Raw genomic sequence first — 19,504 nt, 5'->3', positions numbered from 1 at the left:
AGATCTTGTGCAGGGAGGTGGATCCCATTAAAAAGCAGAGGGAGAATGATGCTCGTTGCCAGGACCTTTGCCTAATCCTCCAATTAGAGTAAATCCTTCCACCTTCCTGAAATGGATCAAAGGGTAGAAATCAAAGACTGGTAGTATTTAGGACATTTCTTTCTCATGGAAACCTGAAGAGAAGGGAAGAAGGGAACCTCCAACACTGGATGCTTCATGCAGCAATAATTGGCCTTTTATTATGACAAATATTAATATCATAAATATTTTGTACTTCCCTTGCATTTAGATAATTGTATACTTTGTAATTGATTATTATTGCAGTTTTCTGAATAAGGATTATTTTTGAGAGCTTAAAAAAATACAGCTTCTATAACCACAGTAGATATTTTGAATCAAAATATCTGGGAATTCTGTATTTTTTATTTTAATATTCTAGGTAACTTTCATTATCACTTATGTACAGAAAACACTGTTATAGAAATTGCAAAAAATCTATTTTATTTAAGAAACATGATCATCCAGGTGATCAATATTTTTTCTAATTTTCATCTCAATATTTTTGTATTGTAATGATGTGCCTTGAGGAGGTGCTTAGGCAAATTTCCATAGTTCCGATAACAAAACACCCACTATTGTTTTAATAGAATTTTCCCAGTGGCACTCATTGTGTTGAAAATTCTATTTTCTCTTTCTAAGATTTGTGGTTCTTTTCTTTCTCAAAAATATAAATACAGTGCTCACCAAGGAAGGCTTCTGTTGTTTGATTCATTTTGGTTTATATTAAAAGAGGATACATTCAATAAACACTGATTAGATTAGTTTCAATTTATTCTTCACTTTGACTTTGAGAGCTCTTAGTTGGCATGAAAAGATATCTGATAATTTAATTATTAGTTGACAAGAATGTCAACTATAACTGAAAACCCTAAATTACGATGTGTGACTACATAGTTGAGAAAGAGAAAATATATTACACTACACAGAATAGAAATAGATATTTGTCATTATTACACATGCTTTAAGCTAATATCTGTGTATACAACTTATTGCCAGTTACATGTAAAATTTATAGTATAGCTAAAGTCTTGTTACTTTATTCAAAGCTGAAAAACTTCTAGAAATAGTGAATAAAAAAGTTTCCTACCAACATTTGAAAACATATTCAAATCCTTTGTGAGATAGTGTTACTAAAAATTTTGTCTATGGAAAATTTTAAATTCCATCAAGTAAAATGTCTGCAGTTGAGGACAGTTGCCTTAATTTTTATTTTGCAATTTTCATGGATTGATGTTACAACATAATTTTTAAAAACTTGCTAAAAATTCTGAGAGATGTTTTAGAAGTAGATTCTCTATCTCTGCAAGTCCTCTCATTCCCGTCATATCTCTGTGAGGGGAAATCCCTTCTTTGCTATCTTCACCATGGGTTAATTACAACCTAAATGAGCAGCAGAAGCTGATCTTAATTTAAAGAGAAATTCTGCTTCACATGTGGGGAATAAATTGATTTTCTCTTTATGGTATTGATAGGGTTAAGTATATTGATAGAAGACCACACTGTTTAATGCAAGTAGATTTTCAAGAAAATCACCATGCCAAATACTTCACTAGAAGGACTTCATCTACATACAGCAGCAACTGTGACCTGCTTTAGAGATGACATCATTGGGTGTCATGTGGCTCTTTATACGTTTCAGCCTCAGAAAGAGATAATCTGTGAAAGCCTTACGAGCCTGATTTCTGCTGTCATAATCTTCAGCAGACAGAGGCTGGGGCTAGAGTGAGGCATACCTGTTTACACAGTGTGTGCAGTGCCTTGTGGAATTCTGAGCTTTATTTCATTTTATTATATTTTTATCAAAAAAATAGAGGCAATGATAGAATGAAGCGAATTGGCTTCTTTGGACTAATGGGAGCTTGTTTTCTGCATTAAGATCAAGAACTTTTCTGGAATCCTCTCTTCTCTAAATAGCCTTGTAGTCTCTCTCTCTCTCTCTCCTTTTTCCCCCAAATTGGAAGAACATTGACAAAAATCAGCAAACTTCATCTCCCAAAGAGCTTTCCCTCTTTCTTGTCAATACTTGAAGATTTGTGCTCCAAAATCTTCTTTGAGCTGCCTGCGTATCGTGGTTGATAACTGAAGAGCAAAGCATCTCGTTTGTAGTATGTGTTACAGAAATTCTTCAGATAACTTCACTTGCTAATGCAGACAGTCATTTATGGATTTCTTGCAAAGCCAGTTTGAATAAACAACTCTTTCCTCTCAAATGGGCAAGAGTAGCTCTTCAGCACCATGGAGAGTTCTGGCCAGCGCACAACGCCGCCGTGGGACTGTGACCAGGGCAAGCAATCTGACAGTGTAAGTTTTCCAAATGTCTATCATCTATTTTAGGTTTATCATATTTTTACAAGTAGAAAGAGGAAACTCCAAACTCTAACCAAGTCGGTCTAAGCTATAAAAAGTGATGGTGTTCATCACATTTCAAATTCAGGGTTAACCATTTAACAATACAATATTAGAAAGTGTTAGTATGTTAATTTGAAGAATTGCTTTCTTATTGCAGCAGTTGATACGTGAATGTCAACTATGACTAGATTTTGATAATCTGAGTTTTTGTTTTAATTTTTCATAAATTAATTGCAGTTGTACAAAACAATTGCTTTGAATAGCATTTTTATATACTTATTTAAATAGCCCTAAAAGTACAGTTTGTTGCCTTCTGTAAATACGAGGCTGTCTTTGGAAAGTTTTTCTGATTCACACTTGTTTGAAAGGACAGTTTTAAACTTTTAAATTGCAGATTTTATTTTACTTGCCAAAAGAGAAAGTGTCTGGGTATTCTAATGTTGGCATTCATAGAGTATATCTGATGACTTACAAAGCTTTAAACTTACTGGTATAAAATATATACAGTAAAAGCCGATAGTAAGTGGAAAGGGCAGATCCTTTTATAAAATGATTAGATATGGACCACTGGAGAGATACTTTTAGCATCTCTGAAGTATTTAATTTGTTTCAAAGTAGTCCAATTTAACTGTTCAAACCAGAAATTTAAAAAATAGTTTATTCAAAATATCTTATAACAACCTCATTAAAACTGTCAAAGGTGTAGTTCTATGATGCTGTGATATCACACAGGCAATGAAGAAATGATACTTTGAATTGCTATGAAGAATGATCTCCATAGATATTTTGATTAACTATTCAAATTTGTCTAAGGGAACAGAGTGTCATAAAAAAGCAATTTAACAAATAATTATCTTTTCTCACGACAATTAAGTGAGGTTTGGAACAATATGGTGAAGCATTTATTTTAAAGTCTAATAAAGCTCCTTTTTATATTATTGTAATATGGAATTTATTTCCCTCAGTAGTTCTCCTCATATGTAAAAACCATTATAAATGTAACTTACTTAACTAAACAGCTAATTCAAATATAATTAATTTCTCTATTATAACTTCCAAGTAAATTTACTGTTACTTCTTAACTCCAGTAATTTGGCATTTGATTTTTGGATAAGTGGCACTTAAACATTTTGACAGTGTGTTTGGTGCAAAATTTTGGAGACTTATGACTTAGTTTTATATTAAGGAGCTCTTGTTATATATTTTTGTCAGCTTTGCTTAATAGATCCACTGATGATTTCTTTAATTGATGTCAATGTTTAAAAGAACTCCATTTTTTTTGAAAATAATTAAAGATAGATTTATGATTCTAGTTCTTTGAGTTTTATTTCCCTGTATAATTATCCTTTGATTTTTGAGATGAATAAGTAGAGCCTTTTGCACACTGTTGAGCACACTTTTGTTATTTTAAAACTTTAATTGTGGCTTTATGAATAAACTGTATCCATTTCTTGCAGTGGTAGACTTTGGACAAACTGCTCTGGTTAATTAGACTGTAATATTCTAATTTAGAAGATTTGAGACTCATATTGTAAGATGTACCTTCTTTATTCTCTGAAATGGGAGGAAATGTACCTGATTCAGAAACATATTTTCTAGCTGTCTTTTCTCTGTCTCTATCTCTCAGGGATGTGATTTACTTATGATATTGTCTGACGTGTAACATTTTATATTTCTTGCTTTTTTGCACACATTTTAGTGATGTATTTATAAAAATAGCTATCTAACATATACATTTTCTAGTTGAGATATGGTTGTCTGTATATTTATTTAACCAGAAATTGTTGCTACATGACAGACCACAAACATGTTTTGGCTTCTGCTTTGATAGCCTTTCAATCATTGTTGAAATAGCATAAGTCATTTGAACAATAGAAAAATGTCCAGAGCTATTTAGAGTGTGAACTATTCTCATTTCTTTTTCTCTTTTTCTGTTTTGATATTTTATAACATTCTGGTGGTAGCAGATGTGTGTGAACAATCTTAAATTTAGTTGAGTGACATTTTGTTTTTCTTGCCAATGTAAAAATATGCTCATGAATCTCTTTTTTTGTGGTTCACCCACCCTTGCAAAGGCTTTGTAACCTTTGGCTACAAAGGACTTTAGGGCGTATTTACTTAATGAAGGTTTCCTTGGTGGCTCAGATGGTATAGAATCTGCCTGCAATGCAGGAGACCTGGGTTCAATCCCTGGGTCAGGAAGATCCCCTGGAGAAGGGAATGGCAACCCACTCCAATAGACTTGCCTGGAGACTCCCATGGACAGAGGAGCCAGGAGGGCTACAGTCCATGGGGTCACAAAGAGTCGGTTGCGACTGAGCAACTAACACTTTCACTTACATAATGAAAATAACTCTAGTTAGGATGCTTTGCAGGGCAGCTGAACATAAGGGGAGCTAACTGACAAGGGTGGTTCTTTCTATTGATCTCCACCTGTTTTGACACTAAGAGAGAGAAGTTAGTTCTGCGAAATAGTTCTTCCATCCCAGGTACTCACAGATGCATTTCTGCTGCATGTCTCCATCCCAGCTTCCAGCCAGAAGCAACTCTCCCAGCTACAGTTCCAACAGGAGCAGTCTCACTAAAGGAGAGCCTGCAAGTGAAATATGCTATACGAAGCTCCCAAAGGGTAGCTTTTTAGAGGAAAATGGGTATTCTTAGGGATTATTTCAATAAAGCAGGACCCTGACTGGTTCCAAATGGATTCTAGGCTTGTTGTAATAAGTAAGGGTAGGGCTCAGATTACATCAGGTGCCCTGGGTCAGTGCTTCTGCATAGAGGTTACCACCACGTGATTTTTGTCCTCAGTTACCATGTTTTCTTGTTAATATACCGTCTTTCTTTCTTTTGTAACCCACAAGGGCCATTCCTACTTTACAGGACACATTGGACCTAAGTAGATATGACCTAACTGGTTTGAGATTTATATTAAATACTGCTAGAAACTGCAGAGTAACGTGAACTGTTTCCGGAAACTAAACAGAGCTTAGAGACTTTCTAAGGGAAGCTAAAATACCAGAAATATTCTCCAAAGAGACAGAAGTCTGTATCATGCTTTTCTCATTGTAACTCGTCTTTCAAATCCCATCCCCTCCATATGAAGCTCCATAAGTCAACTCAAGCCACAGCATGTAAAACATATCCAGGCAGCCAGTCACTGGGATGGATTCAGGCCATTTCCATCTTGTCTACCTTCTCCCGTGCTCCTAATTTTCATCGTACATGTATCTTCTTAAACTTTTTTACTGGAGTATAGTGGATTTACAGTTTTGTGTTAATTTCAGTGAACAGAGTGAGTCAGTGAGTCATATATATATACATGTGTTTTTAGATTTCACTCTCTTTTAGATTTCACTTGTTTCTTTGACACCATCTAATCTGTACTTCTACACTTGACACAGTACATTACACAGCTCCTGACTCCATTAAGAAGACCTGTCTTGATGGAAAACCCATTTTGAATGCAACGCTCTGCAGTTAACTCAGTAACACGCCTCTCCAGCACACTCTTCTGGTGCTTGATGTCTGACCCCTGTGCACCACAGGAGACATCTCTGTTCCTGGAGTTTCATTTTGGGTGCAGCAGAACTGATAGAACTATACTGGGCAGATCATGGTGCTGGCACAGAGAACATGTCCTTTGACCATTCACAACTTACTAAATATGTTTATATTTTAAGATATGGTCTAAGAGAGACTCAGACTAGTGATTTGAGAATAGCTAGAAAAAGAACGTCAAGTTTCAATACCTTACAGCAAGTCATACAAACTAACCTTATTTAACTTTTGGGGGGACTATGAGGAATATAAACGTAGGCATTGTATCTGGACTTCAGTACAACTATGAAGATTTTTTCTGATATCTCTGTGGAGAAGGTAATCATTGTGGATGGAATAATAATACAAATTGGTAAACTTGTGTCTGGTTATATAGCTTTACCAAAATCGTGTTAACTGATGAGCCAGAGCTAGCCCAGAGATGTGTCTAGTGGTCTGTCATAGATTTCTGTTATAAGCATTATTTTAATCAATGATCTTAAATATAATACTTTCCTTATCTCTTATTTCATAATTGAGGACATGCCATGCAGGAGAGGAGAGACAGTTTTCCTAAGGTCAGCTAGCAGGTCAGCTGCAAAAGTGGAGCTGTTAAGAGAAACCAGATTTTTCTGACTCCTGAGCAATTTGTTTTCAGATATGTGATCACCAGGGAACCCTAGTGCTGAGCAGTTAGTGAAAGTTTTATTGAGAATTTTTTTTCTTTACTTAAAATAAGAACAACTTTTTAAACTTTGAAACTGTCATTCAATGACATCGACTTTCCCTTAAAACAGTAAGCTTGTCACCAGAAATATACATGCACAGAATGGATGGGCCGCATAGAATGAATGCTATAGAAGGGGACTCGATGTTGTGGCGAGGGGCGTGGGTTTGGGTGTGTAGTGACTGGACTAGATGATCTCTAAGGTCTCTTTCAACTTGAACATGGAGAGGAGACAGTGCAGTTTCCTCATTAAAAAGAGAAAAGAATAATTTCTTTGTTCAACAGACATTAGGTACACATTTAAGGTACTGTTTGAGTCTAAAAACTGATCACCCATGTCTAACTGAGCCACCAAGAAACCACTCTCTTGAGAAGGAGTGAGAAAATGGGGAGATTGAGAAATGGATTAAAAATACAAGGGTGGGAAAAAAGACTCAGGAGACAGAGTAGGTTGCGTTACTTGGATCTATTAGAGAAGAAAACTGGGCTAAAGGGGTAAAAGCTGAACCTAAGTTCTAATTTATCTTTTCATTATCTCTAGCATGAAGATACTTCAATGCAAGAAAAAGAAACAAAAATTTAGGATTTATTGACCTCTAATAAATTCCATAATTCTATTCACGATTGTCAAATCTCTAATGAACATTGTTGCCTGCATCCTTTCAACCTGTGTAGCTATAGCTGCATAATTGACCCTTAGAGATTTTATCCCAGTTGTTATGTGTATTTTTCCTAATTGAGAGAAATTTCAAAGCTGTGGACTATTGACTCAGGGGCTCAACATTGAGTCAGCCTTGCTGCTGGTGCTGCCCTGAATTTGACTCTGTCCCTGATTAACTGAGTTTGTACTATATATTGTATATTTATGCTACGTTGTAATAAGCATGTGCATGCTAAGTCACTTCAGTTGTGTCCGACTCTTGGCAACCCCATGGAGCTCCTCCATCCATGGGATTTTCCAGGCAAGAATACTGGAGTGGATTGCCATTTCCTTCTCCAAGAGATCTTCCTAATCCAGGGATCAAACCCAGGTCTCCCACACTGCAGACAGATTCTTTACCATCTAAGCCACCATGGAAGCCCTTTCTACAGCATTAGTCATTGCCTATTTCAATCTTCCAGGTTGCAAGCTACAGAATCTGAGCCTAGTTAATTTCAGCTAAAAATGAATTCATTAGATATCAACTCTCTCCGTGAATTAGCAGGAAGACTGGAGACTCAGGCTCAGGAGACAAAGAGGCACTAAGGGAAACTGTTCAGCCAGAACTCCAGGCAAAGGCACATCTGAGGGAAAGCATGGCAACAGCATGGTTGGAGCGCTGCAGTGGTCATAGTGAAGTGAAGTGAAGTCGCTCAGTCATGTCCGACTCTTTGCGACCCCTGTGGACTGTAGCCCACCAGACTCCTCCGTCCATGGGATTCTCCAGGCAAGAATACTGGAGTGGGTTGCCATTTCCTTCTCCAGGGGATCTTCCCGACCCAGGGATTGAACCAAGGTCTCCCACATTGCAGGCAGATGCTTTAACCGTTGAGCCAGCAGGGAAGCCCTATGGAGCTCTAAAATGTGCCCTCTTCTCTGACACACTCCCTCCAGATGCAGAGTCCTTACTAGGGCCATCCCATGGACTGGTTTAGATCCTCTGTTTGAATCCAGATTGCTAGGCTGCAGGAAAAGGGAGTTACTTTTGTAATGAAGGGTAAAGTCCTGTTCCTTGCTGTAATTCCTATAATAGTGGAATTTATAATTATGGGATGCGGGCTCAGAAGCACTGAAAAAAAGAAAAGAAGAGGTCTACTCTGCCTGCTGTTGTAAGATGCCCCTGATGCCACATTTGATCTTCTCATGGCCCATGCCAAGCTCACTGATTCCAACTGGGCACATGCCTACACTATGCCTTATTGCTATGCCTAGACTATGCCTTGTTGTTCCCCCTGGAGTGTTTTGATCACTTTTGCCAGCATATTACCCCAACCCACCTAGCATCCTGTGTGAAACTTGCTTTGGCCCTTTTAAATGCTAGCTTTTCAGGTCCTTTCCTACAACACTTGGCATTGTTTTGAGAAGTAAATTCAAACCTGGGTCCTATGTGATAAGTCTTGTGACCATTGCCCCAATTTGACCCATCTCCTGTGGGGTTTCTCATCTGTAAAATGAGTAAGTCGGTTCAATTCCTGTTAGTCTCAAAGGGACGCTGATGGTGCTTAACAAGATGGTGCTTCAAGATATTTGGAACACAGGGTGGCATTATCACATTATTATTTTCACAAGCTGTTCACCTGAAGGGAGAAAATAAAGAGTGGAAATTTAATGCCAGAGAGGGTTTTTGGCACTTTGTCAATTCGACATTAGCTTTGAGGGATTTTGGAATTTTGCCTGAAATTTTCAGTATCAAGCAGCTAAAAGCTGTGTTTTTCTGGGCTTATGATATTCCTGTCCCCAGGGATGGCATTCAGCATTTGTGAGGGATGAGCTGTGCCAGACCCATTTTCCAATGTGCCACCAACAGACACAAAAAAAGCAGTGCACACTCTGTGAATTGCTGCTTGTACCCACATTTCACACTTGGAACAGCGCCTCTGACTTGTGCCAGCAGGAAATGGATGAGAGAGGAGTGATCCACGTAGGCTGTGTGTAGGAAGCTCCCTGTCTGACACGTGGGTGGTTTGTGGCTGGGCAGCTCCTGTTTGAGTGGTCAGATGGACCCTACTGAAGGTCGCAGAACCTTTTTTAGACCTTTCAAATTTACCCACATCACAGTCCTCTTTGAAAGAGAGCTACTGGTTATGTAAATGTCACATTTGCCAACTAAACTGAAGAGTGGGCTAATTAGAAGTAGAGAGGAGAAGTACATACTTTTGGAACTTCATTTTAATGATTTTTGGAAGAAAGATAGGCAGGAAAATGTGTTGGGATCTGGGGAAGCGTTTGTTCATGTGATTGAAGTTTAAGCCTTGTGATGGTAATTACATGGAGAGGTTATAAATGATTTCCTTTGTTTGGACCAGAATCATTTTCAAATACATAGGCTTCCACATATGAGCCTTAAATACATATTTATGTGTATTTTTAAAGTGATAATATGCCATCCATATATTAAACTAATAGTTGTTAATAGAAATTGTTCAGTGGCAACCGCTCAAAAGTACAGCTTTGAACACGCTTACTCCTACAAAATAGGTCTTGCTTCTTCGTAAAGAATGACTTACCCGAATTTTGTCAGTGAAAGAAGGAAGCTACTTGCATTTCAAAACAAAATACAGTGACCACCAGTTCATCTAACACTGTTGAAAAATGAAGCTTCTACATAAATGAAACCTACCAATAATGGCAGGTTACTTTGTTTTTCAATCAACATATTTCAAATGACAGTATTCTAAATTACATTATAAAACTCTCTACTCATTTTATAGCAAGGCTTATTTGCTTCTTAATACATATTTATGCTCATTTTAGAAAATATACGCAGAAGTTTAAAAATATCCCTCCCCCTTAACCCAATAGAAAGTGGCTACCATTATTAACAGGATTAGATGATTGGATGGCATCACTAACTTGACGCATATGAGTTTGAGCAAGCTCCGGTACTTGGTGATGGACAGGGAAGCCTGGCGTGCTACAGTCCATGGAGTCACAAGGAGTCAGACATGACTGAGTGACTAAACTGAACTGACCAAAATTAATATTTTGATGAACTGTTGTTTAACATGCAGTCCCACTCCTGAGTATCAGTTCAGTCACTGAAGTCATGTCCAACTCCTTGTAACCCCATGGACTGCAGCACACCAGGCTTCCCTGTCCATCACCAACTCCTGGAGCTTGCTCAAACTCATGTCCATTGAGTCAGTGATGCCATCCAACCATCTCATCCTCTGTCTTCCCCTTCTCCTCCCACCTTCAAACTTTCCCAGCATCAGGGTCTTTTCCAATGAGTCGGTTCTTTGCATCAGGTAGCCAAAGTATTGTAGTTTCAGCTTTAGCATCAGCCCTTCCAATGAATATTCAGGAATGATTTCCTTTAGGACAGATTGGTTTGATTTCCTTCCATTCCAAGGGACTCTCAAAAGTCTTCTCTAGCACCACAGTTCTAAAGCATCCATTCTCTGACACTCAGCTTTCTTTATAGTCCAACTCTCACATCCATACATGACTACCAGAAAAACCATAGCTTTGACTAGATGGACCTTTGTTGGCGAAGTAATATCTCTGCTTTGTACTATGCTGTCTAGGTTGGTTATAGCTTTTCTTCCAAGGAGCAAGTGTGTTTTAATTTCACGGCTGCAGTCACCATCTACAGTGATTTGGAGCCCCCCAAATTAAAGTCTTTCACTGTTTCCATTGTTTCCCTATCTATTTGCCATGAAGTGATGGGACTGGATGCCATGATCTTAGTTTTCTGAATGTTGAGTTTTAAGCCAACATTTTTACTCTCCTCTTTCACTTTAATCAAGAGACTCTTTAGTTCTTCTTTGTTTTCTGCCATAAGGGTAGTGTCATCTGTGTATCTGAGGTTATTGATATTTCTCCCAGCAATCTTGATTCCAGCTTGTGCTTCACCCAGCCTGGTATTTCGCATAATGTACTCTGCATAAGCAGGGTAACAATTACAGCCTTGACGAAGTCCTTTCCCAGTTTGGAACTGATCCATTGTTCTGTGTCCTGTTCTAACTGTTGCTTCCTGACCTGCATACGGATTTCTCAGGAGGCAGGTAAGGTGGTCTGGTATTCCTGTCTCTTGAAGAATTTTCCACAATTTGTTGTGATCCACACAGTCAAAGGCTTTGGCGGTCAATAAAGCAGAAGTAGATGTTTTTCTGAAGCTCTCTTGCTTTTTCAGTGATCCAATGGATATTGGCAATTTGATCTCTGGTTCCTCTGCTGTTTCTAAATCCAGCTTGCACATCTGGAAGTTCACAGTTCATGTATTGTTGAAGCCTGGCTTGGAGAATTTTGATCATTACTTTGCTAGCGTGTGAGATGAGCGCAATTGTGTGGTAGTTTGAACATTCTTTGGCATTGCCTATTCTTTGGGATTGGAATGAAAACTGACCTTTTCTAGTACTATAACTACTGCTGAGTTTTTCAAATTTGCTGGCATATTGAGTGTAGCACTTTCACAGCATCATCTTTTAGAATTTGAAATAGCTCAACTGGAATTCCATCACATTCACTAGCTTTGTTCATAGTGATGCTTTCTAAGGCCCACTTGACTTCACCTTCCAGGATGTCTGGCTCTAAGTGAGTGATCACACCATCATGATTATCTGGGTCGTGAAGATCTTTTTTGTACAGTTCTTCTGTGTATTCTTGCCACCTCTTCTTAATATCTTCTGCTTCTGTTAGGTTCATAACATTTCTGTCCTTTATTGTGTCCATCTTTCAATGAAATGTTCCCTTGGTATCTCTAAAATTGAAGAGATCTCTAGTCTTTCCCATCCTGTTATTTTCCTCAATTTCTTTGGATTGGTCACTGAGTAAGACTTTCTTATCTCTCCTTGCTATTTGCACTATACTCCTGAATATACGTATGGAAAAAACAAAAACTCAATTCGAAAAGATACATTCACCCCAATGTTTACAGCAACACTTTTTATGATATCCAAAACAGGAAAACAACCCAGTGCCCATCAACAGATGATTAGCTTAAGAAGATGTTCTATGTACATAATGGAATATTATTTAGCCATAAAAATAATAAAATATTGCTGCTTGCAGCAACGTGGATGGAGCTAGGGAATCCTATTCTTAGTGAAATAAATCAGATAAATTTCTTTGTAAAATTATTGTGAGTTAAGATTTTCACACATTTTATGGCTGTTTTTGCCTAGTGTTTTACTGAGATTTCATTATTTTTCCCAATTATTTGTATAAACTCCTTAAATATGATGTATGTTCATCTTTTGCCTTTATATTTGTGAAAATATTTTCTCAAGTGGTATGTTTATTTATGTTTATACAATCTTAATCTATGGAATTTTAAATAATGACTTTTATATATAAAACATTTCAGTATCTCTTTTTTACCGATGTATTTTCTCAGTTTTTAAAATGGTTTCATCTTTAACACTTGTCTTAAGTTCATTTGAAATTTTGGTATGTAGTGGGAAGAGAAGCAATAGTCTTGTCTTATGCCAAGTAGTTAACCCACTACCTGAGCACCATTCACTGACCGATTCCTTGTTTGTCACTGATCTGTGACATGATCTTTATCACGTGTTAAAAATCTATCTGTTTGAATCTCTTTCTGTACTATTTTCCTGGTTACATTTATCAGTTCTAGTACCTGGTTCAGACGGTCTTAAATATTATGTTTTGACTGTAGATATAAAATCTAGCAGAGAAATTCCTCATCTCTTCTTATGTTCTTGATTAGGCATACTTGTTCCATATCAACTTTAAAATTGTGTAAACATCCAAAAGAAATCTTTGATGACTTTAGCTGGAATTGTATCAAATTATATACTGATGTAATAAGACTTATTATCCTTACAAATTTGTATTTTTTATCTAGGAAAATAGTATAACAGATAGATATGAATATGGAAACTCCAGGAGATAGTGGAGGACAGAGGAGCCTGGCATGCTGCAGACCATAGCGTTGCAGAGTCAGACAACAACAATAGATATAGATATCAGGAAAGATTTAAACTTTCATTATATATATTTCCTGATTTTCTTATTATTCTTCTTATTATAAATCAATTCCTTCCTTCCTTTTTCCACCTCTAAATGCATATCACTAGAATGTAAGAAGCAATGACTTTTTGCATGTTGATATGTATTTTTTCATGGGGTTCTCAAGGGAAGAATACTGAAGTGGTTTGCCATTCCCTTCTCCAGAGGACCACATTGTGTCAGACTTCTTCACCATGCCCACCCATCTTGGGTGGCCCCACCTAAGATAAAGGACAGAAATGGTATGGACCTAACAGAAGCAGAAGATATTAAGAAAAGATGGCAAGAATACACAGAAGAACTATACAAAAAAGATCTTCACGACCAAGATAATCATGATGGTGTGATCATTCACCTAGAACCAGACATCCTGGAAGATGAAGTCAAGTGGGCCTTAGAAAGCATCACTACGAACAAAGCGAGTGGAGGTGATGGAATTCCAGTTGAGCTATTTCAAATCCTGAAAGATGATGCTGTGAAAGTGCTGCACTCAATATGCCAGCAAATTTGGAAAACTCAGCAGTGGCCACAGGACTGGAAAAGGTCAGTTTTCATTCCAATCCCAAAGAAAGGCAATGCCAAAGAATGCTCAAACTACCGCACAATTTCACTCATCTCACATGCTAGTAAAGTAATGCTCAAAATTCTCCAAGCCAGGCTTCAGGTATATGTGAACCGGGAACTTCCAGATGTTCAAGCTGGTTTTAGAAAAGGCAGAGGAACCAGAGATCAAATTGCCAACATCCTCTGGATCATAGAAAAAGCAAGAGAGTTCCAGAAAAACATCTACTTCTGCTTTATTGACTATGCCAAAGCCTTTGACTGTGTAGATCACAATAAACTGTGGAAAATTCTGAAAGAGATGGGAATACCAGACCACCTGAGCTGCCTTCTGAGAAACCTATATGCAGGTCAGGAAGCAACAGTTAGAACTGGACATGAAACAACAGACTGGTTCCAAATAGGAAAAGGAGTACATCAAGGCTATATATTGTCACCCTGCTTATTTAACTTATATGCAGAGTACATCATGAGAAATGCTGGGCTGGAAGAAGCACAAGCTGGAATCAAGATTGCCAGGAGAAACATCAATAACCTCAGATATGCAGATGACACCACCCTTATGGCAGAAAGTGAAGAGGAGCTAAAAAGCCTCTTGATGAAAGTGAAAGAGGAGAGTGAAAAAGTTGGCTTAAAGCTCAACATTCAGAAAATGAAGATCATGGCATCTGGTCCCACACTTCATGGGAAATAGATGGAGAAACAGTGGAAACAGTGTCAGACTTTATATTTTTGGGCTCCAACGTCATTGCAGATGGTGACTGCAGCCATGAAATTAAAAGACCCTTACTCCTTGGAAGAAAAGTTATGACCAACCTAGATAGCATATTCAAAAGCAGAGACATTACTTTGCCAACAAAGGTCCATCTAGTCAAGGCTATGGTTTTTCCAGTAGTCATGTATGGATGTGAGAGTTGGACTGTGAAGAAAGCTGAGCACCGAAGAGTTGATGCTTTTGAACTGTGGTGTTGGAGAAGACTCTTGAGAGTCCCCTGGACTGCAAGGAGATCCAACCAGTCCATTCTGAAGGAGATCAGCCCTGGGATTTCTTTGGAAGGAACGATGCTGAAGCTGAAACTCCAGTACTTTGGCCACCTCATGCGAAGAGTTGACTTATTGGAAAAGACTCTGATGTTGGGAGGGATCGGGGGCAGGAGGAGAAGGGAACGACAGAGGATGAGGTGGCTGGATGGCATCACCGACCCGATGGATGTGAGTCTGAGCGAACTCTGGGAGTTGGTGATGGACAGGGAGGCCTGGCATACTGCAATTCATGGGGTCGCAAAGAGTCGGACATGACTGAGCAACTGAACTGAACTGAAGTGAACTGATGTATTTGTTCATCTTATTGAAATCTCTTATTACTATTTGTGTTTTTTTAAGTTGATTCTTTAAGAGTTTCCAAATGTGTAATTTTCTGAATGTGAATAATAATGTGTGCTTCTTCTTTTCCAATAGTTTTATATTGACTAGAAAATCCAGCCCAAACCATGTAGGTTGCTTATTATCCTTACTCAATGAAATGAGTTATATTATATAAATTAAAAATTCTGCATTATGATATAATCACTGTTTAGTTTTAAAGGGTAGTTTCTTTTTAAGTTTTTAAATTTCCATTTTTTACATCTCTCCTTATAAAATAAAACTCATCTATAGTGTGTGATTTTTTTCTCAAGTTTTGAATCAAGGCTATCCCAGCTTCATAAAATGAATTGAGAAGCTTCTTAGATTTTCCTTTAGCCTCTAATACTTATAAGCATAATAATTATATGTTACTTGAAAGCTTGAAAACACTTAATAAAACTGTTCCTACATGAAGTCTTTTCTTACAGGTCTTCTTTTTTAAATAAAATATTCATTTCTTCATTGGTTATTGAATATTCAGTCTTTCTACATTATCATAAACCAAATATTTTTCAGATATATCACTGAATACTTTAAGATTAATTAGCACATTATTATTTTTATTTTTAAAATTTATCTGCATATATCCTTTTATTGATTTTCATACTTCTAATTTAATTTTAACTTTCCTTTTTTATAAGAATCAGCTCATATATTACTTCTGCTATATTTTCTAATTAATGCATTTAAATGTTTATATTTAATGTTTATTTGCCTGTTAATTTTAGGTGTACATTGTTCTACTTATTATTTCTTCAGTTTAATGAAATGTTTATTTATTTATTTTAGTGAATTAATATTTTCACAATTAAATTAAGGTTTTAAATTTGCTTCTAATTTAGTTTTGTCCTCAATCTAATAAGCAGTATCCTTATTCTATCTTTCAATGATTTTCTAATTGCATATTTTTCTTTTGAATCAGCTGTTATTTATAAAAGCACTTAAAGTACTTCCTTGTTTTGTTAAACTGAAGGTATAAAATATAGTCTATTATTTTTATCTTGGGGTATTTTTATGGGTTATGTTTAATTTCATGTACATATATGACTTATTTGTGTTAACATTTGATGGATACTTGTAAAGAAGTGGTGATCTTTATTTTTAGGGTACAAAGAGTTCAGTTCAGTTCAGTACAGTTGCTCAGTCGTATTTGATTCTTTGCAATGCCATGGACTACAGCACACCATTCTTCCTGGTCCATCACCAACTCCCAGAGCTTACTCAAACTCATGCCCATGTGTGGGTGATGCTATCCAACCATCTCATCCACTGTCGCCCCCTTCTCCTCCCACCTTGAATCTTTCCCAGCATCAGGGTCCTTTTAAATGAGTCAGTTCTTCACATCAGGTGGCCAAAGTATTGGAGTTTCAGCTTCAGCATCAGTCCTCCCAATGAATATTCAGGACTGATTTCCTTTAGGATTGACAGGTTGGATCTCCTTGCAGTCCAAGAGACTCTCAAGAGTCTTCTCCAACACCACAGTTCAAAAGAATCAATTCTTCAGTGCTCAGCTTTCTTTATGGTCCAACTCTCACATCCATACATGACCACTGGAAAAACCATAGCTTTGAGTATATGGACCCTTGGTGGTAAAGTAATGTCTCTGCTTTTTAATATGCTGTCTAGGTTGATCAGAGCTTTTCTTCCAAGGAATAAGCTTCTATAATTTCATGGCTGCAGTCACCATCTACAGTGATTTTGGAGCCCCCTAAAATTAAGTCTCTCATTTTTTCTGTTGTTTCCCCATCTGTTTGCCATGAAGTGATGGGACCAGATGCCATGATCTTAGTTTTCTTAATGTTGAGCTTGAAGCTGACTTTTTCACTCTCCTCTTTCACTTTCATCAAGAGGCTCTTTAGTTCTTCTTTGCTTTCTGTCATAAGGGTGATGTCATCTGTGTATCTGAGGTTATTGCTATTTCTCCCAGAAATCTTGATTCTAGCTTGCGCTTCATCCAGCCCCACATTTCGCATAATGTACTCTGCATATAAGTTAAATAAACAGGGTGACAATTACAGCCTTGACATACTCCTTTCCCAATTTGGAACTAGTCTGTTGTTCCATGTCCAGTTCTAACTATTTCTTCTTAACCTGCATACAGATTTCTCAGAAGGCAGGACAGGTGGTCTGGTATTCCCATCTCTTTCAGAATTTTTCACAGTTTGTTGTGATCCACACAGTCAAAGGCTTTGACATAGCCAATAAAGCAGAAGTATATATTTTTCTGGAACTCTCTTGCTTTTTCAATGATCCGATGGATATTGGCAATTTGATCTCTGGTTCCTCTGCCTTTTCTAAATCCAGCTTGAACATCTGGAATTTCAAGGTTCATGTACTGTTGAAGCTTGGTTTGTAGAATTTTGATCATTTTTTGCTAGCGTGTGTGATGAGTGCAATTGTGAGTTGGTTTGAACATCTTTTGGAATTGCCTCTCTTTGGGATTGGAATGAAAATTGACCTTTTCCAATCCTGTGGCCACTGCCGAGTTTTCTATATTTGCTGGCATATTGAGTGCAGCACTTTCACAGCATCATAAAGAGTTACTGTATTAATTAGATATTCATATTCTTTATTCCTACCTTATTTTTATGTTCCCCTGATAAGTTACAAAATTTATTCTCTGCATTTGAGTCATTTTAAATGATCATTTGATAAGCAGTATGTGGTTGAATTTATTTCAAACAGAATATCTTTTTCTTGAATCCTCCATTACCATCATTTGGGGGCAGAAACCATGCCTAATTTCATTTTTATGTATGTCCAGAGCCTTCCAAATAGTTGATGCTCAGTAAATAATTTCTTTTTTTTTTTTTGCTCTTTATTTATTTATTTTTTACTTTACAATACTGTATTGGTTTTGCAAAACATTTCTATTGAATGAATGAATCAGAGAATTCATCAGATGCTGCAGCTCTCAGAAAACATCAAAGGAAGAAGTGAATGATACTTGTGCTGTTCACTCAGTCATATCCGACTCTTTGTGACCCTGTGGACTGCAGCAAGCCAGGCTTTGCTGTCCTTTACCATCTCCCAGACCTTGTTCAAATTCATGTCCATTGAGTCGGGGATGCCATCCAACCATCCTGTTCTCGGTCTTCCCTTTCTCCTCTTGCCTTCAATCTTTCCCAGCATCAGGGTCTTTTCTGATGAGTTGGCTTTTCACCTCAGGTAGCCAAAGTATTGGGGTTTCAGCTTCAGCATCAGTCCTTCCAATGAATAATCAGGATTGATTTCCTTTAAGATCGATTGGTTTGATCTCCTTATAGTCCAAGGGACTCTCAAGAGTCTTTTCCAACACCACAGTTCAAAAGCGTCAATTGTTTGGCACTCAGCCTTCTTTATGGTCCAGCTCTCACATCCATACAAGACTACTGGAAAGACTGTAGTTTTGACTATATGGACCTTTGTTGGTAAAATAATGTCCCTTCTTTTTAGTAAATGGTGGTGGCACGTTTCAGTTTGGAAACGTTTCTTCAAATAGAGGATAAGAGAGAGTCTTGGTAGCATTCACTGTCAGCACTGTGCTCTTTTTTATACTTCTCTGGAGTAAAGTACCAGAGGGCCAGGCAGTAGGGTGAGAAAAGATTCTGCCGCCATCCAGCGAAACCACACTGGAATAACTGCTACCTGTGGGCATGTAGCTGTACTTATCAAACTAATGTTTTACCTGCAGATCCAAGAAGAAGAAAGTTGGCTCTGGCAATGGGGACTAAGTAATTTGGAATAATCTGCCCACTGAAGACAGCTGAAAAAGGTGGATAACACAGCAGGCACTTGTATAAAAAAAGAGTGCAGAAGATTTTAACTCACTAGTGTGAAGCATCTCCAGTGTGTATTATTGAGAAAACAAAAGAAAGAAGCAGAGGGGCATATGTAGTACTCTACCTTTTATGTAAGAACAGCAGAGGCAGGGTGGTAATAAATAAATATCTGTACAGAATATTTTGCTTTGCCAAAAAGAGATTAAAGGATAAACTTAGCAAACTAACATGACTAATGAAAATGATCACCTGTATGTGGATTTAGAGAACATGGTGGGCAGAGAGTAGTGAAAATGAAACCTCTTTGACGTATCTTGTTTTAAGGTTTTGAACCTGGAAATATGTAAATATATTCAGAGAATAAAATTTAAAAAGGAAATAAAGCAGTGTCTAAAATTTGAAAATTAGTGGAAACAAATGAATCTAATTATA

Source organism: Budorcas taxicolor, chromosome 1, assembly GCF_023091745.1.
Source record: "Budorcas taxicolor isolate Tak-1 chromosome 1, Takin1.1, whole genome shotgun sequence".
NCBI classification, from domain to species: Eukaryota; Metazoa; Chordata; class Mammalia; order Artiodactyla; family Bovidae; genus Budorcas; species Budorcas taxicolor.
This window is presented reverse-complemented; position numbering follows the sequence as displayed.